We start from the raw sequence: 25,994 nt of genomic DNA, 5'->3' as shown, positions 1-25,994 counted from the left end.
GTTGTTCTGTCAATCATTTACCCTGGTGTCAGAAGTGATTGATCTCATACCTGAAAGTACTGGTGAAGGCACCAATTTTAGGGACTTGTGCATCCATGGTGAGAAAGGTATTTATTTTCTATCTCTGATTGCCCTTGAGAAGATGATGATGAACATCTGGTAAGGGTAATCCCACAGTCCTGTCGTGGAGGAAGTAGCAGGAGTTGAAAGAATCGACGATGAAGCTACCAGGTTATGAAGGCATGTGAATTAGGATGTTAAGCAACTTGAAGGGACCTGCAGGTGACATCAGGTGTTGCTAGGGACAGAGAGTGAAAGTTTGGGAGTGCATTAGGAGTAGCCAGCCTGACTAATTTTCATGGCTCATCCACCACCTTTATGATTGAGTTCAAAAGTAAATTTAATATCAAAGTACAAGTATGTCACCATATACAAGCCTGAGAACCATTTCTTGCAAGGAATCACGTAAATACAAAGAAACACAACAGAATCAATTTTTTAAAGAAACAACCATTGTGCAAGAAACTGCAAATACGAAAATTTTAAAAAACCAAACAAAATAATAATAATAAAAGTGTTGGTTGTTCGTCATTCCCAACAATGACAGAAGGCCTGTGCGGGAGAGTTTTTAAAGTGGAAAAATCGTTCCACTGGGGCAGTTCCACTGTATCAACCTCAGAAGTCCAGGTCGAGTGGTACAAGTAGTTGTCACAAACTGGGGTCTTCCTTGGTTGCAGTGGATGACTTTCGTCAGTGCCTTGTCATGCCCTTCGCTCTCCACAAAGCATTGCAGATCCACCTTCCTGGCCATTGGATCTCATCTGCCCAGTCCGCCGGAGCTGACTTCACACACTAGGACAGGCATATCCCTATCTCACCGGGGTACGAGGCCACAGGCTACCCTCACCTGATTTAGCCCGCCTGTTGAAACCGTGTAATGGGGTGTGTGTGGCTGCTGTCCAACACAAACAACTACTTGGAGCCACAAGTGAGAGCTAAGTGTCTGGTGGGGACAAAAGGTTAGCTGCCACAGAATGGACAGGATAAGCCTTCCTGTCCATGGACACGGCACACACCCCAAATAAATAAAAAAAGAAGTAATAAATATCGAGAACATGAGATGAAAAGTCCTTGAAAAGGAGACAATAGATTTTGGGAACAGTTCAGTGATGGTGCAAGTGAAGTTGTCCCCTCTGGTTCAAGAGTCTGATGACTGAGGGGTAATAAATGTTCCTGAACCTGGTAGTCTGGGTCCTGAGGCTTCTGTACCTCCTTCCTGATGGCAGCAGGGAGAAGACAGCATGGCCTGATGATGGATGCTGCTTTCCTGTGACAGCACTCCATGTAGATGTGCTCAATGGCGAGGAGGGCTTTACCCATGATAGACAGGGCTGCATCAACTACATCTTGCAGGCTTTTCTGTTCAAAGGCCTTGGATTTTCCATACCCAGGCTTTGATGCAACCAGTCAATATACTCTCCACCGCAAATCTTTTAAAATTTGTCAAAGTTTTGGATGTCATGTCGAACCTTTGCAAACTTCTAAGAAAGTAGAGGCACTGCTATGCTTTCTTTGTAACAGCACTTACATGCTGGACCCAGGTGCAGACTGGAGAGTATCTGTCCAAATTTTGTAAACAAGACAAAACTGGCAATTTTTCACATTATCAGGTGGATGCCAATATTGTTACTTTATGGAACAGCTAGGCAAGGGGTGCCATTAGCTCTGAAGCACACTTCCTCAGTACTGCAGCTAGAATGTTGTCTGAATCCATTGAACTAGAGTATCCTGTACCTCTACTCTTCGTTGGTATAGTATGAAATAAGTGAAATGTGAGGACTGTTTTTTATAATGGTACAGATCTCAGGAGGAAGCCAAGATAGATTTAAACTAGTTGGGCTGAGTAGTTCTCCAATCTTGGCAATTTACTTGCAAACGTTTCATCACCATACGAGGAGACAGTGTCAGTGCGCTGTAAGCAAATTCTCAGATCTGGAGCAAATTTTGGAGATAGTTGTGTAAAAGGCCAATCTTGCTATTGTGAGGAGTTGTAGTGAGGAACTGCAGCTTAAAGGTAGCTTGTTCCAAGTTTCAGTTATAAATTGCTTTGGATTTCTACAGGACATAAAATGATATCATAGAAATGCAAGGATTTTTTTTTAACTTACAGCACTGTTGTAGCCAATTTATTTATCCGAAGAATGCAAGTCAAAAACCATAGGTATGGAAGTGGTCCTCAAAGGACGATGAAGCCCAAAAACATGACAAACAAAATGATAGGTTCCTGATGATATCTGTATACATCGTAACAGTGAGAAAAGTTTGAACATTTTTCTGGGTATTCACAGCTCTAACCAGAAACCTAAACCTTAGCATCATACATCTTATCTCTGCAAACCCACCATCTTACCTCAAGCCTAGCATTATTCATTGAGACAAACAGCCTAGATTGAGAGGAGGTTAACTGAACTTTTGATCTAGAAAGGAAATGCTGATGGAGTTTGATAAAGAGCAAGAGGCTGTTTTAACAAAGGTTAAAATCATTTTCCTATGAAAAACACCAAGGCAGAGAATTATTTAAAGGGTGATAGATTTGGAAATAGTGAAGAACAATGGGTCCCAGGTGTTTCTTGTACATGAGTTACTGAAATCAAACATTTAAGTGCATTACAAACAACATTCCAGATCTAATCAGTTCCCCTCTACCACCACTCTGCTCCGTCTAGCGGAATTAGTCCTTACTCTTAATAATTTCTCCTTTGGCTCCTCCCACTTCCTTCAAACTAAAGGTGTAGCTATGGGCACCCATATGGGTCCTAGCTATGCCTGCCTTTTTGTTGGCTTTGTGGAACAATCTATGTTCCGTGCCTATTCTGGTATCTGTCCCCCACTTTTCCTTCGCTACATCGACGACTGCATTGGCGCTGCTTCCTGCACGCATGCTGAGCTCGTTGACTTTATTAACTTTGCCTCCAACTTTCACCCTGCCCTCAAGTTTACCTGGTCCATTTCCGACACCTCCCTCCCCTTTCTAGACCTTTCTGTCTCTGTCTCTGGAGACAGCTTATCCACTGATGTCTACTATAAGCCTACTGACTCTCACAGCTATCCGGACTATTCCTCTTCTCACCCTGTCTCTTGCAAAAATGCCATCCCCTTCTCGCAATTCCTCCGTCTCCGCCGCATCTGCTCGCAGGATGTGGCTTTTCATTCTAGGACGAGGGAGATGTCTTCCTTTTTTAAAGAAAGGGGCTTCCCTTCCTCCACTATCAACTCCGCTCTTAAACGCATCTCCCCCATTTCACGTACATCTGCTCTCACTCCATCCTCCCGCCACCCCACTGGGAATAGGGTTCCCCTGGTCCTCACCTACCACCCCACCAGCCTCCGGGTCCAACATATTATTCTCTGTAACTTCCGCCACCTCCAGTGGGGTCCCACCACAAAGCACATCTTTCCCCTCCCCCCCCTCTGCTTTCCACAGGGTTCGCTCCCTATGTGACTCCCTTGTCCATTCGTCCCCCCCATCCCTCCCCACTGATCTCCCTCCTGGCACTTATCCTTGTAAGCAGAACAAGTGCTACACATGCCCTTACACTTCCTCCCTTACCACCATTCAGGGCCCCAGACAGTCCTTCCAGGTGAGGCGACACTTCACCTGTGAGTCAGCTGGGGTGATATACTGCGTCCGGTGCTCCCGATGTGGCCTTTTATATATTGGCGAGACCCAACGCAGACTGGGAAATCGCTTTGCTGAACACCTACGCTCTGTCCGCCAGAGAAAGCAGGATCTCCCAGTGACCACACATTTTAATTCAACATCCCATTCCCATTCTGACATGTCTATCCACGGCCTCCTCTACTGTAAAGATGAAGCCACACTCAGGTTGGAGGCACAACACCTTATATTCCATCCGGGTAGCCTCCAACCTGATGGCATGAACATTGACTTCTCAAACTTCCGCTAATGCCCCACCTCCCCCTCGTACCCCATCCGTTATTTATTTATATACACACATCCTTTCTTTCTCTCTCCTTTTTCTCCCTCTGTCCCTCTGACTATACCCCTTGCCCATCCTCTGGGTTCCCCCCCATTGTCTTTCTCCCCGGACCTCCTGTCCCATGATCCTCTCATATCCCTTTTGCCAATCACCTGTCCAGATCTTGGCTCTATCCCTCCCCCTCCTGTCTTCTCCTATCATTCTGGATCTCCCCCTCCCCCTCCCACTTTCAAATCCCTTACTAGCCATTCCTTCAGTTAGTCCTGATGAAGGGTCTCAGCCTGATATGTCGACTGTACCTCTTCCTAGAGATGCTGCCTGGCCTGCTGCGTTCACCTGCAACTTTGATGTGTGTTGATTTAAGTGCATAAAGCAGTTAATAATAAATCCAATATTGTGTAGAGGAGCAAGGGTGCCTTGCTATTATTATACAGGTCCTTGGTAAGACCAAGATTGTATGCATTTTCATTTCTAGAAAAGATACATTTGCTATTGAGTGAGTAAAATGAAGGATTACCAGAATAATTTCAGGGGTAACGGAAGTGTATTCAGAAGGAGAGGACATTTTATTGAAACATACTGAGAGGGCTTGAAAAGCTGAATGTCAAGGGAGAATAGTTCCACTTTTTAGGGTATTTTTAACTAGGGGCTACAGTATAAAGATATGGAGTAAGATATTCAGTACTGAGGTGAGACAGAGTTGTGAACTTACAGAATTCCCTAACCCAAGGGGCTATGAAGGCCTAATCACTGTGTGTATACATTCAGTGTCCTCTTTATTAGATACACCTGCTTGTTAATGCAAATATCTAATCATGTGGCAACAAATCAATGCATAAAAACATGCAGACAGCGTTGAGTGGGGTTCATATGTTGTTCAGACCAAACAGCTGAAGGGAGAAGGGGGTATCCTAGTGACTTTTGGAATGATTGTTGATGTCAGATGGGGTGGTTTGAGTATCTCCTGGGATTTTCATGCATGCACAACAGTCTCCAGAGTTTACAGAGGATGTTGTGAAAAACACCTAGTGCATGTCAGTTCTGTTGGTGAAAATGCTTTGTTCTTGATAAACGTCAGAGGATGATGGACAGACTGGTTCAAGCTGCATGAAGGTGACAGTAACTCAAATAACCACAAGTTATAATAGAGGTGTGTAGAAGAGCATCTCTGAACACATAACATGCTGAACCTTGAAGTGGATGGGTACAGCAGCAGAAGACTATGAACATACACTTAGATGCCACTTTATTATGTATGTTGTAGTGGAGAACTAACAGCCACAGATGCACCACAGAAACTATCCTTACCAGTTGCATTTCAATCTAGTATGGCAACTACTCTGCTCTGGACCTATAGGTTTCTAAACAGTGCTCTGTCCATCATAGGCTCATTACTTTCTTCCATCCAGTGCACCTTTATCACATGTTGCTGGATCCCTGTATCCGATGCTAATGATTATGCACAGTAAATGAATACTGGAAAATCCAAAGTAACCGATGGCAGGAGTGAATGTCAGTGGCATAGGGAATGGACATGTCAAGAATATTTGGAATAGTATTCCAGTTCATTGAATTTAGTTTCAGCTTTAACTTATTTACTTTTGTTTCTTAAAAGGGAGCTTTTGCTTTTGGTTACTTGTGTTTCATAATGCTCTTTTTCATTTTTATATTTTGTAACAGGACATGCTGGAAAGACTCAGCAGTTTCAGGGAGCCTCTGTGGGGTAAGAACAGAGAAAGAGTCAATGTTGTAGGTTGGACACACTTTGTTACCCAAAAGAAGCTTGGGGAGATAGTAGAGGAGCAGTGCATCCCTGTAGCATTACAAATCTCTTCACACCCATAGCTATTCTGCAACTATTTCATCCCACCCTGCCTTCCCCCGCCCCCCCATCTCAGTCTCCATCGTATTTACAATGATGATGGGACTTTCTGTGTAGAAGCTTCTGAGATGTTTTCTTACTAAACTGCAGCTTCAATTTTACTATTAACAAAGCTCTTGACACCATCTCACCTGTTTCCAGCACCACTATTCTCATCCCTCCTCCTCCTGTACAGAACAAGGATAGAAATTCCACGGCACTCACCCACCCCGCAGCCTCCAAATTCAACAATTTGCCATTTCTACCATCTTCAAAGAGATTCCACCACCAGACGCATCTTCCATTCTCCCTGTTCAGCATTTCATAGGGACTTTTTTTTTGTGACTTTCTGGTTCACTCATCTATGTTCCTGCTTACAGCACTTTCCCTAGTAACCGATGCAACGTTTGTCTATTCTCGTCTTTCCTTCCCACCATCCTGAGACCAAAACAGATTCTCCAGGTGCACTTCCTCCAGCTTAGTTTACCGTACAACATTTGGAGAATATTTCCAGCATTTTTTGTCGAAGGGAGTTTGGGAAGTATTTCCAGCATTTTGTAGATCTCCAGAATCTGCTGTCTGATTTTAAGCCAATCCTTTTTGGTGAGAATAAACATGAAGTAGACAAGCTTCCTAGCACGGTTATTTATGTTTATCTTTGAGAGCTTTTTATTTAATGACATACGCCTGTGGTAATTCTGCAAATAAGCTTTTCGATGCACCTGTGCAGAAATGTGCGAACGACAAATAAACTCGACTTTGACCCTTTTAAGCGCGGATTTTATTCGCACTGTCGATCTTGGGAAAGCATTCTTAGTATTAACTGGGTTATCAGTGCAATCGGTATATTTGCAATACCAGTTTATGTAAATTAAAATTGCAGCGGACAACTTGCACGCCATTAGGGCTCCTAGCTGCTCTGCCGATTGTCCAGCAAAGGCCGTCTCCGGGGTCGGCTCGAGCACAGGTGCGGAGGGGCACTGGGAAACCACCGAGCAGGTACAGGTACAAATGCGGAGTGGTCGTAGCGGGACGAAGGATTGGGCGGCAAGAAGGGAGGAAGGAGTTCGCTGCCGCACTCTCCCTGGTCCTCTGGAGCACATTTCCGGTGCTGTCGGGAAGGGTCCGTGCAATCCGTCGGGCTCTATGTTGTGTTCCGTCCCGTTCGCTGGGAGAAAATTAAAAAAAACCGCGACGACGGCGGTGGGATCGAGGAGCCGGGCAGTCGCTGCTGCTCCGCCAGGCGACGAGTCGGCGTTGGGGGTCCAACACCGAGGAAACTCGGCATACACGCAGTTGACGATCGAGAAAGCGAGGGACGGAGAGTGGGACGCGAGCTGCTCCTATGGATGCCGAGGTGCAGGTGGGTGCAGGTTGAGAGGAACGGGCGTGCGGCTGGCCGCCCTAGGCCGAGGGCCGGCCAAACGCACCGTCACCACCGCTCTTTATTTATTTGGCTTCCTTTGTGTCTCTTGTTCGCGGCGCCGGAGTCTGCGCATTGCCACCCGCCCTATCGGTGTTGAGACAATGAGAGCGAGGGGCGGCCCGGGACCCGCGATGTGCCGTCACCCCGGGGCCCGTCTTCTTCCCCTTCCCACTTTACTGCCCCCTCCCCCCCGGTCTCACTCACTAACTCATTCACATACAAACAGCACATTTCCCCTTGCTTTTGCCCAATCAGTTTGCAGGGAATGTGAGCAGACCTATACAGAACCAACCACAAATACTATATGCGTGCCTGGATATCTACACTGTATCACTATGCATCGAGCACCGTACACAGGCAGGTTGAATTGTACGTAGAAGTAGATAATTAAGCAGAATACATCCGTAAGTGTAAAGATTAGCTTACAGTTATGTTTCTCTGTAAGGAACTGGCTATTACTTTAAAGTATTTAAAGTCAAATGTGTTCAAGTGTATGCGTACAGTTAGCTGTGTTGTGAATGATTCACTCGCAATCGTATCTAGTTTTGAGTATAGCTTTTGAGTTTTGTTTTCGCTAAGAAACACGTAACATAATGGTATTCAACCATGTGCAGAGTATGTAACTTGAAACCTGATTTGTATCACACGGGGACGATGTGTGCAAAATGCTGATGGAACTCAGCAGGTCAGGTAGCATCTATGGAAATGATTAAACAAACGTCGTTTAGGGCTGAATGAGACCCTCCGTCAGGATTGGAAAGGAAGGGGGTGACAATAGAATAAAAAGGTGGGTGGAGGGGAAGGAGGACTAGCTAGAAGGTGATAGGTGAAGCCTAGTAGGTGAGAAAGACTTAAGGGCTGGAGAAAAATAATCTGATAGGAGAGTAGAGTGAACCATAGGGGAAAGGGAAGGAGAAGGGGCATCAGTGGGAGGTGAGGAGGAGAAAGAGACCTCATGTGGTTTCCCTTCCTCCACCATTGATGCTGCCCTCGCCCGCGTCTCCATTTCTCGGATATTTGCGTGAACCTTTTCACTGCCTTACCAGGAATAGAGTTCCTCGTATCTTCACCTACTACCCTGTGCATCTAACACATCACTCTGCAACTTCCACCATCTTCAATGGGATCCCACCACCAAATCCATTTTTACCTCCCCACCCCCCCACCCCCACTTTCTGCAGGGATTGTTCTCTCTATGATTCCCTTGCCCTTCATCCCTCCCACTAATGTCCTTCCTGGCACATATCCCTTCAAGGGATAGAAATACTACACCTGCCCATTTAACTCCTCCCTTGTCTCCATTCAGAGCCCCCAACAGCCCTTCTAAGTGAGGCAACACCTCACCTGCGAATCTGTTGGGGTTGTTTATTGTATCCAGTGTTCCCAATCAGGCCTCCTCTTCATTGGTGAGACCCGACATAAATTGGGAACCAGTTTATCGAGCACCTGTGCTCCACCTGCCAAAAGCAGAATTTCCTGGTAGTGAATCATTTTAATGCCTTTCTCCATTCCCATTCTGACATGCTGGTCCATGGCCTCTTTTCCATAATGAGGCCACTCTCAGGTGGAGGAACAACACCTCATTCCATCTAGGTAGTCTCCAACCTGATGGCATGGACATTGATTTTTCCTTCCAGTAAAAACAATTATCCGTCCCCCTTCCCTCTTATTCTCCACTGTAACTTCTTACCTTTTCTCCTCCCCCTAATGCCCTTCCTTCCCATTCTCCCATAGTCCAATCTCCTCTCCTATCAGATTCCTTCTTCACCAACCCTTTACCTTTCCCACCTACCTGGCTTCACCTCCCACCTATTAGCTAGTCTTCTTTGCCCCTCCCCCCAACTTTTTTGTTCTGGCACCTTTCCCCTTCCTTTCTAGTCTTAAAGAAGGTTCTCGACCCAAAAGGTCAACTGTTTATTCATTTCCACACATTCTGCCGAGTTCCTCCAGCAATTTATGTGTTGCCCTGGATTTCCAGCAGAATCTCTTGTGCTTGTGATATACGCAATCTGTTTTCTTTGCCACTCTCCCCTCTGCTGGTGAGGGATCACCATGCTATGTACAAACAAACTGTGAACATGTTATCTCAGTTGCATGCGGCCATCTGGTATTATAGCATGTCTTAATAGAGACCATCCAGCATTCTTGTTTTCCCTTTCCAAATCTGACTGCTATTTTCATATGTAATTTAAATTATACGTGAATGTATGTTTACATTGGCAATTTTCTCGGTGTCTTTTAAAAAACGATTACTTTGGCAGTGATTACTGTGTCTAAATTAATTATGGCTACAACATTTGGTAATAACTGATTAGAGTACTGCAAATATTATTTTTGCTTAAATGTAAATTAATGAAACTTTTAAAATCTTGATAAGTATTCTTATTGACAAGAATTAAATGTTTGCAATCACAGAACAATGAATGACAGAAACAAAATGTGGTTCATGTTAATTCATATCTGAATCTGTAGTTGTGTGCCCTGCTGGTGAAACTGAAGGATGTCTCTTCCCCCCGCGCCCCCCCCCATTTTTTAAAAAAACTTAATTTTGTATCAGTTTTTGTTTCAATCCCTTGGATATTTTACTATGTATGTTGTTTTTCTTTCTCATGGATAAATAAGTGCAGATCTTAAAGCACCAGTGAAAATTTGACATTTCATTTTCAATAACATCAGGAACACTGTTTGAAGTTTGTTGCATTTTACTGACAAGACTTTTCAGCAGAATGCTGCTACTTACTACATAAAAATTAAGTAGTTTATCTTTTCTAATTTTATGTGACAAGCAATGTTTGATGGCCAGACCTTGATTGGCTTTTATGGAATTGTTTTATCTAGGCATTCAACTACATTTTTAATTTAACAGTACCAGTGCCCAGGTCAATTAAACATGAGCAAGCTGTAGTACAGCACAAAATATGCTAATGTTTATCACATATTCCTGGTAGAACTTCCATTTTTTAATTTAAGGTCCCATAGCACAATAATGTTATCTCAGCTCCTCACATAAAATGCATCTTTTGTTTATTTTCTGGTTTAAATTTGTTTCCAGTAGACCCTAAAACTATAAATTAAACACTACCTCTCAATGCTACATAATAGTCATCAGCCACATGGTAAAAATGTTTCTTGTTTTTTTTTATATTTTGTTATTTGGAAGGGTAACTGGTGAATTGTATTTAATATTTGCTTGTATCAGCAACAGCAGTGTGGCAAAAAGAGATGGATTTAAACAAACTAGTGAATAGTAAAACCTTCAGTAGTGGCTCAGTGGTGTAATTTTATTTTGTAGGAATCTTATGTGAATCAGATATCTATATGAAAGTAAAATTATAAATTCTGTAGACTAGAAAAATTCTTTAAGATATAACTGAGTCTTCCAAGCAGATTTGTGGAAGTTTGTACTAATAATAACATATAGCAGAGTCAGGATAAATTTGTCATATACTTGAGCATTCAATAAGTAGTGTTTACACTTACTGTTATAACGAATATGTATTGCAAGATAAAAATTATTAAATCTGCATCTGTTGTTAGTTCTGGTGTGTTAAATAATATTTGTACTTGAAATTTATATAATTTCAAACATTCAATGCCTGCATTGTGTAGTGTATTCTTTTTGATAACCATCTGCAGATTTAGAACTACAAGCCATCACAGCCAAATTAAATGGAGACACAAATGACTTGATGTTTTAGGTTGAAAACCTGCAATAGGACTGAGAGTGGCAAGGCAATATGGCCAGTATAAAGAGGAGAAGGGAAGTGGAGAGAAAGGACCTTGTCTGCCTTTATCATTTACTTGCCAGTCTTCCAACTCTACCCACTCACCTCTCCTGCCTGTCATCTAGCATCCCTCCAATCGGCTTGGAATCCTTTCTCACCAACCTTTCTCTTTGACCTTTCCACACTCGGTCTGATGCACGGTTTTGGCCTGAGAAGTTGACATTTTTTTTTCTTTCACAGATACCACTTGACTCACTGAGTTCTCCTAGCACCTTGTTACAGCCAAATCCAGTTCTCCTTTCCTGATAGCTACTTGAGATATCAAAGTGGTTGATGTTTACCTTCTCTAACTGATCTGGACTGCACCCTAGTCCTAAAGTGAGTGAATACTGCAAAGTTGGGAGTCTTTGTAGCTCAGCTTCTTGGTTATGTTGAATGGGCCCTTCTGACCAGCCTGTCATTTTCCATGTCCATTAACTTGGCTTCATCCAAAACTCATTCAACAGTATTCAAATTTCCTCATCTTGCTGACACAGCTCATTGTTAAAACTTTAATTTTTGTTTTTGACTTCCTCTGTAAGCCTATCTTTTCATGTGTCACTAACCACTTAAACTATTTAACTCTTTTGGATCTTTTATTTTGATTTTATTTATTTATATGTTCTTATCCCCTCTCAGTCCCCCCCCCCCGCCCCTTGTAACTCTATCTCTGCATGAAGTGTCTTTAGCTGCCTGATTTGTGGGCACCATAATTCTCTCCATCCCTAAGCCTGTTTCCTTCTCACAATCTACCTCTGTTAACTGAGCTTTGATCATTTGCCCCAGTATTTCCTGTACTCCAGGGTCAAATGTGCCTAGAGATGTTAGCCACGTGAAAACTGCCCTTGCTGTTAGTACTTGATGAGTAATGGTGACTTCTATGATGTAGCTCAATTTTCATCCTGTTAAGTTTATGTGTTATGTTTTGTGTGTTGGGAAAACAGTAATATTGATAGCAATGTTCAGCTCTCATTGGAGAGCCATTATATAAGGTTCGTCCGTTGGTATCGATGAAGACCTCGACGCCATTAGTACTTACGAGGTGGAGTTGCTGGCTCGACACTCAACCCCGCACAGATGGAAAGCATGCCCGGGAGCGGCTCGACTAGATTCGAACTCGGGAACCTTCGCTCCCGGAGTCCGGCGCTGATGTCACTGCAGTACCTGCCGGCGTGATGGTGTCAAGACTAGTGTTTGATTTGGATTTAAGTGAGGGAGAGTTGCACAGCGTCAGCCTCACTCTCTCTTCCCAATTCCCATCTGGATCCAGTGGCAAGACAAGAGTCGAGACGGCTGGAGATGGGACTAGGCGCAGTGGATGACCAGGACGTCTTCTGTGTCTTGTCCTGCTGTATATGTTCCATGACGCTTGCAGAGACTGCCTTCTTGACCGTTGGACATTCCATTGGTCTCGTCCGCTCAATCCGCTGGAATCTGTCATCACATGCTGGGATAGAGAACTCCCTATCTCACCGAGGGTTTGAGACCCATCGGCTACCCTCACCTGGTTTAGCCGGCTTGTCGAAGCTGTTGCCCGGGGTATGGCCGCTGTCGCATGCAAACAGCTACGGGGAGCCACAGGTGAGAGCTGAGTGCCAGGTGGGGACCAGAGGTGGACTAACCGCCCTGAGAAGGACACGACTTCTTCCCCCACCAGAGGTGCTAACCCTCCCTGACGCTCCATACACCCCTTGAAGAGCTCTAGTTGTACTGTGGATCACCTGATCTCTAATGTCATCCAACTGTGTTTCCACAGCCTCCACCCTTCCCCTTTACCAGCCCATTTATCCGCAATGTATTGTGTCAGGACTGTTGGATTTTATTTATATTTACCTTTTTCAAATGCTTGTAATACAAGTCATCAGCATACTTGCTGGAAAGAAAAGTAGGATGTCAGCCCTGTCAATTATGCGTATTGATCCATGCAGGATGTGTACCTGTGACCAATATCCTGTGAATTTGCTGACTGAAGTTATTGCAAAAGATAGTTCTAATAAAATTCATACACAACTTGTGGACCATGTCAATTGTGAGTTCAGACACATCTTGGAATTAGAAGCTTGTTTGGCACAGTTCTGTATCCGGTGCAATTACACTTTGTGATTGGGAAATCGCTTTTTCTGAATGCACAGTTTTCAGTTGAAATATGTCTGTGAACTTTAATCATCTTGATGATCTTCATATTGATGCATTGTTGACAGATTATTTTATATTGCACAGCACAAGGTCATTCTGTTTTTTATTTGTAGCACACTGCTTGCAATTAGTATAGGAGCAAGTTTTAATACAGTCTCGTGCTTCATCCTAAAAATAGCTCTGCAGAAGATACTGGATTTCCTCTAAGCTTTCACAGATGCAAGCTGATAAATAAATGCTGCTTAATGAATTCTGTAACATAAGTAACAGAGTCCTTAGGATGTCCTGTTTTGTGAATTTGTTGTAAGTGAAAGATACTGACTACTTCAGATCAACATCTGTTTGACAGCAGATAAATGCTCAGAGTGAAAGTAGTTAAGTTCATTGAGTCATTGTTTTGCATTGATTACCTTTTCACAAAGAATCATCTGCCGAATCTCTTATCAAACAGGATTTGTCATGGCCTTTGAAGATTTTAAACCAATGACCAGAGGCTTGTTCAAGGAGGCAGAAAGCAGAATTCCAGACCTGGACTTGAAGTTCCAGAACATCAAAAATCAGAGATGTATAAGTGGGCAAAAATTTCAGCACTAAGATCTTGAAAAATTGGAGAAAAGGAGGCTTGAATTCTTATTTCTGCCTCATTGACAATGAGGTGATTGATAGAACCTAGTTATTGCCCAAACGGTATTGAACTCAAACTAAGGAACAGAATTTCTTCTTTGTACAAGAGGATGAACTTTCTCGACTGGATTTTGGGGGTTTCAACCAGATGGTTCACAGAACTACTTAGTTCATTACTTTTACATATTTTTCTTTCAAATGTGGTTTGGCTACTGTTGGAGCCTGTGATCTACATTTGGGTGATGTGTTTTTGGCTGATTGAGCAATCTGATGCTTTGCTGTCTCCAAGAGGGCTCTATGAGGTGTCAAGTGAAGTCTGTGAACTCGAGGCCAAGTAGCCTGAAGATGGGGCATGAGCCATGATTGACTCCATTTTTTACCAGTTAAAATGCTGTGGAAGATTGAAATCATTGAGGCAAGTGCAGAAGGTGAGCCATCTACTAGACTCTTGCTCGCTGCTGCCAGTCTGCATGTGACGGTCTCATTCTTTCAATGCTGTCGGAGGACAGTGCTGTAGTTCTGGGGTCTTGAGCAAGGTTTAATCAACATGGTTTGTGGCTCAAACTCACGACCTTCAGGTCGCTAGTCGAATGCCTTAACCACTTGGCCACATACCCACACAAAGCATACATACTTTGATAATAAATGTACTTTGAATCTTGATTGGCCTTTTGATTTTATTGTACAGCAGAACAGGCTTAATTGATAGAGTGGCCTACTACTGCACCTGAGTTGTGTGTTCTGAGGTAAAGTTTGTGGATGCTATAAAACACGGATAGCAAAGGAGATGGTTGTAGTCTTCAGGATTGTGAACTACTCAGAAGCATGGTGAAAGAAGTTCTGATATAGAGAAGGTGGATTGTTGCACTTCAGGAGGACTAAAAGCGAAAGATAGTATACTGTAGTTGGCACAAGTTTTAAAGAGGGACAGACCATGATGTTCATAAATTCAACACTCCAAACATATTGTTAGAGTGGTTATTTGAGGCTTTATCTCTTCGAGGCTTGAGTGACAGATGACAAAGAAGCTGTAGGTTATTTTTTCCAGTATATTTATTGTTTCCTTCTTTATATTTGCACAGTTAAACAGAGCGGATGTCAGGCAGGATAGTTGAATGCTTCTCTTGTGCGATGTGGGAAGGCAGGGAGACCTTCAGTGTCCCTGACGTCTTCACTGGCGAGAAGTGCATTCAACTGTAGCTTCTAACATTCCTCGATAAGAAGTTGAAGCTGGGCCTGAATGAACTCTGGATCATTTGGGAGGGTGGGGAGCTGGTAGGACGTATATAGAGTAGTTACACTCAAAGTGCACGACATAGGAGACTGAGTGACAGGAAGGAGAAGGGGGTTAAAAGCCACTGCAGAGTACTCCTGTGGCCACCCCCCTCAACAACAGGTATATCACTTCAGATACTGTTTGGTTGGCAGGGTGGTGGTAGGGAATGACCTAGTGATCAGGTCTCTGGCTCTGTGACTCAGAAGGGAAGGGGGGAGGAGAGGTGACCTGTGGTGGTAGGTTCTGTGGACAAGAATGAGATTCCAGATGGAAAGTTGCCTCCCAGGTACTAGGCTCTGGGACATCTTGGATCGAGTCCTCAGCAATGTTAAGTGGGAGGGTGAATAGTCAGAGGTCGTAGTCCATGTGGATATCATTGACATGGGTAGGAAGGGTGATAAGGTTCTGCAAAGTGAGTCTAGGGAGTTAGATGCTAAGTTAAAAGGCAGGACCTCTAGGGTCGTTCCACTTGCCATCGAAGTCAGAAGTAGGAAAATCACATGGTTTAACATGTGGCAAAGGAGTTGGTATAGGAGAAGGGCATCAGATTTTTGGATCATTGGGCTCTCTTCCAGGGAAGGTGGGACATGTACAAAAGACAATTTGCACTTGAATTGGCAGGGGACTAATATCCTAGTGGGAAGGTTTGCTAGTGTTGTATTGGGGGGGGGAGGGGTTTAATCAAGAGTTGCAGGTGGATGGGAACCAGAGTGCTAGAACAGGCAGTAGAGAGGTTGTGAAGACCTGTTGTTAAGGCCTCGGTCAAAGTCAGGAAACAAAGATTGGGCTAGGTGCAATTAATGTTCTGAGCTGTGTGTATTTCAATGCAAGAAATATTGTAGGAAAGGCAAATGAGCTTAGGCCATGGATCAATATCTGGAATTATGATATTGTAGCCAGTAGTGAGACTTGTTTGCAGGAGATGCAGGACTGGCAGCTCAATATCCTAGGGTTCTGTTCTTTTAGAAGTGACAGAGTGTGAGGGATTAAAGGGCAAAGCGTAGTGCTAGTTTTTGAGAGTGAGTGGAGAATTTTACAAGAAACACAAGGTTGTTATAGTAGGTGATTTTAACTTCCCACATATTGACAGGGACTTTATAAAATGATTAGAAAGGATAAAGTTTGCCAAATGTGTTTAGGAAGGTTTCCTTAATCAGTATGTAGAAATCCCAATGAGAGTGTGCAATACTTGATCTGTTGTTAGGAAATGAGACAGGGCAAGTGACAGAAGTTTATGTAGAGGAGCACCTTGCACCTAGTGATCATAATGCCATTAGTTTCAAAGTAAGTATGGAAAAAGATATGTCTGGGCCATGGGTTAAGATTCTAAATTGAAGAAAGGCTAATTTTGATGGTATCATAAAGGATCTAGCAAGTGTGGATTGGGACAGGCTGTTTTCTGGCAAAGGTTTTCTGACCTTCAAAAGTGAAATTTTGAGAGTACAAATATTGAAAGTGCCTGTCAGAATAAAAAGTAAAGATAACAGATTTAGGGAACATTGATTTTTCAAGAGATATTGAGGCCCTGGTTGAGAAAAAGAGAGGAGGTACACAGCAGGTATAGGCAGGTAGGAACAAATGAGGTATTTATGAAGTACAAGAAATGCAAGAGAACACTTAAGTAATAAATCAGGAGGGATAAAAGAAGGCATGAGGTTGCCCTAGCAGATAAGGTGGAAGAGATTCCCAAGAGATTCTACAGATATGTTAAGAGCAAAAGGATTGCAAGGTCTTCTGGAAGATCAGAATGGTAATCTATGTGAGCCAAAAGAGAATGGGGATACAGATTTTGCATCTGTATTTACTTGGGAGATGGACATAGTCTATGGAAGTCAGGCAAAGCAGCAGCGAGGTCATGGACCCTAAACAGAGTACAGAGAAGGAGGTGTTTGCTGTCTTGAGGCAAATTAGGGTGGATAACTCCCCAGGGCCTGACAGGGTGTTCCCTTGGACCCTGTGTGAAGCTGGTGCAGAAATTGCAGGGCCCCAAGCAGGGATATTTGAATCATCCTTCGTGGCAAGTGAGGTACCAAAGGATTGAAGGATAGCTAATGTTCTGCAGTTTAAGAAAGGCTCTAAAACTTAAACAGGAAATTTATAGGCCAGTGATCCTGATGTTAATAATTGGAAAGTCACTCTAGATTCGAGAGAGTAAATTCAGGATGGAGATGAGGAGCTGCTTTTCCCAAAGAGTGGTGAATATATGGAATTCTCTGCCCAATGAAGCAGTGGAGGTTACCTCAGTAAGTATATTTAAGATGAGGTTCGATAGATTTTTGCTTGGTAGGGGAATTAAGGGTTATGGGGAAAAGGCAGGTAGCTGGAGATGAGTCCATGGTCAGATTAACCATGATCTTATTGAATGGCGGAGCAGGCTCGACAGGCCAGATGGCCTATCCTGCTCCTATTTCTTATGCTGTTATGGAAGGTATTCTAAGGGACTGCATATGAACATTTGGATAGAGATGGACTGATTAAGGATACTCAACATAGCTTTGTGCATGGTAGGTCATGTTTAACCAGTTTTAATGTTTTTTTTAAGAGCAAGTTACCAGGAAGGTTGATGAAGGCAAGGCAGTGAATGTTGTCTATATGGACTTAAGCAAGGCATTTGACAAGGTCCTGTATGAGGCAATTGCTCGGGATTCAAGATGAGGTAGTAAATTAAATTAGACAGTGGCTTTGTGGGAGAAGCCAGAGTGTGGTAGTAAACAATCGCCTCTCTGACTAGAGTCTTGTGAGTAGTGGAGTGCTGCGCGGATTGGTGCTGGATATGTTGCTGTTTGTCATCTATCTCAATGATTGGGATGATAATGTGGTTATCTGAATCAGTAAATCTCAGGATGACCCCAAGATTGCGGCGTGTCGTGGACTATTGGAGCTTGCAGCAGGATGTGGACCAGCTGGAAAAAGGGGCTGAAAAATGACAGATGCATGTTATGTTGAAGTTGTATAAGACATTGGTGAGGCTTAATTTGGAGTGCAGTTTTGGTCACCTACCAACAGGAAAGGTGCAAGGGATCGGAGGACTTGAGATATAGAGAAAGATTGAACAGGTTAGAGCTACATTCCTTGGAATGTAGAAGATTGGGGGGAGATTTGTTAGAGGTATACAAAATTATGAAGGATATAGAATGGGGAAATGTAAGTGGGCTTTTTCCACTGAAGGGTGAAAAGTTTAGGAGGAACATGAGTGGAAGCTTCTTCACTGAGTGTCGCAAGAGTGTGGAACGAGTTGCCAGCACAAGTGGTGCATGTGAGCTTGATTTCAGGGACATTTGGATAGCTATAGTTTGGGTGCTGGTCATTTAAATAGTTCAGCATAGACTAGATGGGCTGAAGGGCTTGTTTCTGTGATTCTCTACTATATTAAGATAATACAATGTTCTTTCTTATTCTGGTTTATGTGACAAAATAGAGTAACAAACTAAAGTATCAAGCATGGATCTTATAAGTGATATTTTAGACTTCTGATGTGTATTGTATACAATTCTGTGTATGAGACCAGGAAAGCTGTTAAATTCTTTGAAGCATTACAAGGGACTTTTACTCGGGTGAGAAAGATTGAAATAATATTAAGACTTTTTGTCGGACCAAGAAATTCAGGTCATGACCAAACACAGATTTTCAAGGTAACAAGTTTTCTTGTCAGCAGCTGGGGAATACACTCTTGGCTAGAAAGTGGGGCAGTATCCGCTCTCTGAATCCTGTAGAGTCAAAGCTATTGCCAAAAGATCTGGAAGGGGATCTGGAACACTCTCCCTGGGTTAAAGTGATTCCATGACTTTAAAAAGATCAAGAAGAATTGGGGGAGGAAACTGGTGAATAGGGCAGTGGGAGATTAAAGATGTGGATGTATAGGTGCCCAAGGGTCATCTATAATCTGATTTGCTAACATCACTTCTGTGCCTGTACTCATATCAACAGAAGAGCTTTAAAAAAGGGGCAGTTACCTCAAGTTTTTATTTACATCCACACTGTATGGTGGCAAAAGTTTAAGAGAGTAATATAATCCTGCAGTTAGTTGTTTGCATCATTCTGAAGGGAAATTGTGCTCTTGCTGTTCATGACTTTGCATAAATCACTTGGCTGAATTATAGCCTTGTAACATGCTACCTCTCCTTTATTATATAACAGTTCATCAACTGGAAGTCAAATAAATCTAAGTGACCCAGCTCTCTCCGTGAAGCTAAAATGGTTGGGCAAGGATCATGTTTTACTCTCTGTACAACTTAAAAGCGGATCCAAGCAGCAGTAAATCTTTCATGGTTGGAATTTAAAGGCAGTGCTTCTATTGGATGATGGTTAAAAATGTAGAACATAGAACAGTGCAGCACAGGAAAAGGCCTTTCAGCCCTTGTAGTACCGAATTTATTAAACTGGTAATTAAAAGCTTAACTCAACTCATCCCTTCTGCCTATACCAATCCAGATGTGCATTCATGTGCCTGTGTAAGAGCCTCTTAAACTCCTCTATTGCATTTGTCTCCTGTATCACATCTAGCAGTGCATTGCAGGCATCACCACTCTATTCTCAAAGCAAAACTTGCCCCACACTTTTTTTAATTTAACCCCTCTCACTTTAAATGCATGCCCTCCGGTTTTAGACGTTCTATCCCTGGAAGGAAAATACCACTGCTTACCCCATCTATGCCACTCATAATCTTATAAACTGCTCCGGGGAAAATAACCCAAGTTGTCCAACCTCTCCTCATACCACATTCAAAGTAAATGCCACCATATACAACCTTGAGATTCATTTTCTTGTAGGTATTTGCAGAAAAAATGAAAATCTATAGCATTTATGAAAAGCTATATATGAACAAAGACAGACAAATAACCAATGTGCAAAAGGCAAATTGTGCAAATAAAAAAGAAAATAAATCTCACTGAGAACATGAATTAGAGAGTCCTTGAAAGTGATTCCACAGGTTGTGAAATCATTTCAATGTTGAGGTGATTGAAGTTGTTCATACTGGTTCAGGAGCCTGATGACTGTAGGGTAATAACTGTTCCTGAACCTGGCTGTGAGTCCAAAGGATCTTGTATCTCCTGCCTGATGGTAGTAGCAAGAGGAGAGCTTGGCCTGGATGATACACATTCTTGATGGATGTTACTTTCTTGTGGCAACGCTCCATGATGTATTTTTATCCACCACTTTTTGTTGACTTTTCTGTCCTTGGGCATTGGTGTTTCCATACCAGGCTGTGATACATCCATTCAGAATGCTCCCCACTGTGTATCTACAGAAGTTTTTTTAAGTTTTAGGTAACACACTGAATGTGCACAAACTTATAAGAAAGTAGAGGTGCTGTCATGCCTTCTTTGTGAAGGCACTTAAAAGTTCAAAGTAAATTTTATTATCCAAGTACATATGTCACCAGATAAAACCCTTAGATTCATTTTCTTACATGCCGGTGCTGGGACAGATCCTCTGAAATTATAACTGATCCTCTCCACCACCAATCCCCTAATGAGGACTGGCTCATAGACCTCTGGTTTCCTCCTTCCGTAGTCAATAATCATCTCTTTGGTTTTGGTGATCTTGAGTAAGAGGTTGTTGAGGCACCATTCATCCAGAATTTCAATCTCCCTTCTGTGTGCTGTTTCATCACCACCTTTGATTTGGCCACGGCAGTGGTGTTGTCAGCAAACTTGAAAATCACATTGGAGCTGTGCTTAGCTGCACAGTTAGAGGTGTAAAGCGAATAGAGCAGGGGGCTAAGCACACAGCCTTGTGGTGTGCTGATGGTGATTTGGGGAGGATATGTTGCTAATCTGAACTGACTGGGGTCTGTAAGTGATGAAATTGAGGATCCAGTTGCACAAGGAGGTATTGAAGCTGAGGCATTGGAGCTTATTGATTAGTTTTGAGGGGATTGTAGTGTTGAATGCTGAACTGTAGTCAATGAACAGCATCCTGATGTATGTGCCTTTGTCCAGATGTTCCAGAGCTGTGTGATGAGCTAATAAAATGGCATCTGATGTTGATCTGCTGGTGATGCTAGGCAAATTGGAGTCGATCAAGATCACTCCTTAGCAGGTGCTGATGTGCTTCATGACCAAGCTCTCAAAGCAATTCACCACAGTGGATGCAAGTGCTGTTGGAGAATAGTCATTGAGGCATGCCATCTAATCAAAGAAGTATCCTGGTAAACCTCTTCTGCGACTTCCCAAAGCCTTCACCTATAACAGGGCGACCAGAATTGACGGTGAGGACAATATGAGTGAGGTTGATGTTCTGGAGCATGTTAATATTAAACGAGAGGAGGTGTTGGAGTTGTTAAAATACATTAGAACGTATAGGTCCCCGGAGCCTGACGGAATATTCCCCAGGTTGCTCCACGAGGCGAGGGAAGAGATTGCTGAGTCTCTGGCTAGGATCTTTATGTCCTCGTTGTCCACGGGAATGGTACCGGAGGATTGGAGGGAGGTGAATGTTGTCCCCTAATTCAAAAAAGGTAGTAGGGATAGTCCGGGTAATTATAGACCAGTGAGCCTTATGTCTGTGGTGGGAAAGCTGTTGGAAAAGATTCTTAGAGATAGGATCTCTAGGCATTTAGAGAATCATGGTCTGATCAGGGACAGTCAGCGTGGCTTTGTGAAGGGCAGATCGTGTCTAACAAGGCTGATAGAGTTCTTTGAGGAGGTGACCAGGCATATAGATGAGGGTAGTGCAGTGGATGTGATCTGTATGGATTTTAGTAAGGCATTTGACAAGGTTCCACAGGGTAGGCTTATTCAGAAAGTCAGAAGGCATGGGATCCAGGGAAGTTTGGCCAGGTGGATTCAGAATTGGCTTGCCTGCAGAAGGCAGAGGGTCGTGGTGGAGGGAGTACATTCAGATTGGAGGATTGTGACTAGTGGTGTCCCACAAGGATCTGTTCTGGGACCTCTACTTTTCATGATTTTTATTAATGACCTGGATGTGGGGGTAGAAGGGTGGGTTGGCAAGTTTGCAGATGACACAAAGTTTGCTGGTGTTGTGGATAGTGTAGAGGATTGTCAAAGACTGCAGAGAGACATTGATAGGATGCAGAAGTGGGCTGAGAAGTGGCAGATGGAGTTCAACCTGGAGAAGTGTGAGGTGGTACACTTTGGAAGGACAAACTCCAAGGCAGAGTACAAAGTAAAGGGCAGGATACTTGGTAGTGTGGAGGAGCATAGGGATCTGGGGATACATGTCCACAGATCCCTGAAAGTTGCCTCACAGGTGGATAGGGTAGTTAACAAAGCTTATGGGGCGTTAGCTTTCATAAGTCGAGGGATAGAGTTTAAGAGTCGCGATGTAATGATGCAGCTCTATAAAACTCTAGTTAAGCCACACTTGGAGTACTGTGTCCAGTTCTGGTCGCCTCACTATAGGAAGGATGTGGAAGCATTGGAAAGGGTACAGGGGAGATTTACCAGGATGCTGCCTGGTTTAGAGAGTATGCATTATGATCAGAGATTAAGGGAGCTAGGGCTTTACTCTTTGGAGAGGAGGAGGATGAGAAGAGACATGATAGAGGTGTACAAGATAATAAGAGGAATAGATAGGGTGGATAGCCAGCGCCTCTTCCCCAGGGCACCACTGCTCAATACAAGAGGACATGGCTTTAAGGTAAGGTGTGGGAAGTTCAAGGGGGATATTAGAGGAAGGTTTTTTACTCAGAGAGTGGTTGGTGCGTGGAATGCACTGCCTGAGTCAGTGGTGGAGGCAGACATACTAGTGAAGTTTAAGAGACTACTAGACAGGTATATGGAGGAATTTAAGGTGGGGGTTATGTGGGAGGCAGGGTTTGAGGGTCGGCACAACATTGTGGGCCAAAGGGTATGCCCTATGCTCTACTATTCTATGTTCTATGTATTACTCCAGATGTGGCGTAACCAGAATTTCATAAGAGCTCTAACCAGAGTTGTATCTTAACTGAATTGCAACTAATATATACTGGGATGAGAGAGATACTTGCGAAAGAATGTGGTGGTTACAGAGGAAAGTTGTTTTAATCATGCTGCACTACTGCAGACCAGCATGTGCCCTGTCTCATGAAGCAAAATGACTGATTAGATCCTTGTATGTTTAACTATTTAAGGTGCCATCTTGAACTTCAAAAAATCTTTCTTAATTCTTAAGTAAAAATTAATCATAACAGGACCTCATTTGCACAATGTCTAAGTCAGTGCTTCACAAGGGAATTGAGTGAAGGTACGTAGTGCTTGAGTGTGCAGTAACCTGAACCAAGGAGTGATTTGACCATACCCAGCGGACTGTTTATTACGGAGTGTAGTTTAAATTGTATCTGTGCTGTTTCAACTGTTGATATCCAATACTGCCGCCACCTGCTAGTTACCAGACACCTGGCATATGGCTTCTCATCTCATTACATTCCTAATTTAAACCTTGGAAAATTAACACACCACAGAAGAGGTGAAACCTGGAGATACACAAGGATAAATGCCAACACATTCGGCTGCCGTGTTTACTGCAGGCACAGTAATTCTTTCAATAAAATATCAGAGCTTGAAATGTAGGTGCCATTGATGCCAGGCTAATGGTAGAGAATTCAATTAAGGATGGAACCTTTCAAACAAACATCTGTGACTGAGCAGCTATGAATTACCAGCACATACAATTTAGAACCAATTAGTTTCATTTAATGTGTCTGACATCTCAGCATCTTGACTCAGTTTCTTTGCAACTTGTAATGTTTCCATTTTGTTTTTGAGAAAGTCGAGATTTAACATAATGAACAAAACAAGTGATGATTTTGCCTCACTGGAACATAAGTATCAAATCTCCTCAGAATAGTACAAGGCAATGACCCATATTGTGATGCAGAATCTTGACCTAAAATGTGGATCATCCACTGTTTTGTACCCACATTGTAATCTGCTGCTGTAACCCTCAGCAAGTGACACTTTGCAAATTGGTAATCAAGTTTATGAAAGTAGTTAGAGTCATAGTTATAAATCATGGGAAGAGGCCCATAGGCTCACTTTGTCCATACCTATCAAAATGCCTACCTCAGCTAGTCCCCATTTCCCCACATTTAGTCCATGTATCTGTATAGAATCTTTTAAACGTTGTAATTGTACCTATCTCTACCACTTCCATCTAACCATCACCTCTGTTACAGAAAAACTAGCCCTTGGGTCCTCATTTAAAGTTGTTCCTCTCTGATTTTGAACCCACACCCTCTAGTTTTAGAAATGAGAGAAGCTGCTGATGCCTGAAGTCCAAAGCAACTCGCACTAAATATTGGAGGAACTTAGGCTCGGCAGCATCTATGGAAAAGAGTAAATGGTTGATGTTTTGGGCCGAGACCCTTCATCAGGACTGGAAAAAAAGATGAGAAGTTGGAGCAAGAAAGTGGGAGGAGGGGAGGAAGAAGTACAAGGTGATAGGTGACAGGTGAAACTGTGAGAGGGGGAGCGGTGAAGTTAAGACCTGGGAAGCTGATAAAGGGAATCTCATGGAGGGCTGAAGACCAAGGAAGAAGGGAAGGGGGAGGAGCACCAGAGGGAGGGGATGAGCAGGTAAGGAGATGAGGTGAAAGAGGAAAATGGGAAGGGTGGGGGGGGGTGTCAATTACCTGATGTTTGAGAAATCTATATTCTTGTCATCAGTTTGGAGGCTACCCAGACGGCATACAAGGTGTTGCTCCTCCAACCTGAGTGTGTCCTCATTGCAACAGTAGAGGAGTCCATGGGCTTGCAATTCAGAATGGGAATGGGAAGTAGAATTGAAATGGGTAGCCACTGGGAGATCCCGCTTTTTCTGGCGACGGGGCATAGGTGCTCAGTGAAGCGGTCTCCCAATCTACGTCGGGTCTCAGCAATTATACAGGAGGCCACGCTGGAGCACTGGGTACAATAGATGACCCCAACAGACTAACAGGTGAAGCGTCCCCTCACCTGGAAGGACTGTTTGGGGCTTTGAATGGTAGTGAGGGAGGAGGTGTAGCACTTGTTCCGCTTTGAAGGATGAGTGCCAGGAGGGAGATCAGTGGGGAGGGATGAATGGACAAGTGAGTCACTTAGGGAGCGATCCCTGCTGAAAGCAGAAGGTGGTGAGGCGGGAGAGAAAGCTGTGCTTGGTGGTGGGTTTCCATTGGAGATGGCAGAAGTTATGGAGAATTATGTGCTGGACATGGATGTTGGTGGGGTGGTAGATGAGGACAAGAGGAACCCTATCCCTGGTGGGGTGGCAGAAGGATGGGGTGAGGGCAGATGTGCATGAAATGGAAGAGATGCGGGTGAGGGAAGTGTTATTGGTAGAGGAAGGAAGGCCCTTTAATTAGAAGCAGATGATGTTTCGGACCAAGACCTTCCAATGTTCAAAGTAAAAATTATTATCAGAGTACATGTATGTCACCATCTAAATCCTCATATTCTTTTTCCCGTGGGCAAACTTAGCAAATCGGTAACTGTAAACAGGATCAGTGAACAACAAACTGCAAATGCAAATATAAGTAAATAGCAATAAGTAAGGAGAGCATGAAATAACAAGATAAAGAGTCCTTAAAGTAAAGCCTTCGTTTGTGAGAACACCAGAAATAAAATGAGTGTAGTTATCCTCTTTTGTTCAAGAGCCTGATGGTTGAAGGGTAGTAACTGTTCTTGAACCTGGTGGTCTGAGTCCTGAGCCACTTGTACCTTCTACCTGATGGCAACAGCTAGAAAAGAGCATGGCTTGTGTGGTGATTCTAATGATGTTGCTTTTCGAGGGCAATGTTTCATGTGGATGTGCTCAATGGTTGGGAGGGTTTTACCCGTGAGGTACTGTGCCGAAACCACTACCTTTTATAGGATTTTCCACTTCATCAGGACCTCTAGTTTTAGACTCTCCTGCTCGGGCAAAAAGACTGTCACCATTCACTTTATCTACTCAGAGTCCCTCATAATTTTATGTACCTCTATTATGG

At 43.3% G+C, this 25,994-nt stretch overlaps 1 protein-coding gene across 5 annotated transcripts in view; it reads left to right on the top strand.

Moving 5' to 3' along the window:
- The first annotated feature begins 7,096 nt into the window (after window positions 1–7,096).
- Window positions 7,097–25,994, top strand: part of LOC134346998 (sorting nexin-30) — a 345,667-nt gene continuing 326,769 nt past the window's right edge. For all 5 annotated transcript variants that reach the window (XM_063048944.1, XM_063048941.1, XM_063048945.1 and 2 more), the window contains exon 1: window positions 7,097–7,225. The gene's annotated coding sequence lies outside the window, so the exon portion shown is untranslated. The remainder of the gene's footprint in view (window positions 7,226–25,994) is intronic.

This window comes from Mobula hypostoma, chromosome 5 (assembly GCF_963921235.1).
Source record: "Mobula hypostoma chromosome 5, sMobHyp1.1, whole genome shotgun sequence".
In the NCBI taxonomy this organism is placed as follows: Eukaryota; Metazoa; Chordata; class Chondrichthyes; order Myliobatiformes; family Myliobatidae; genus Mobula; species Mobula hypostoma.
This window is presented reverse-complemented; position numbering and strand designations above follow the sequence as displayed.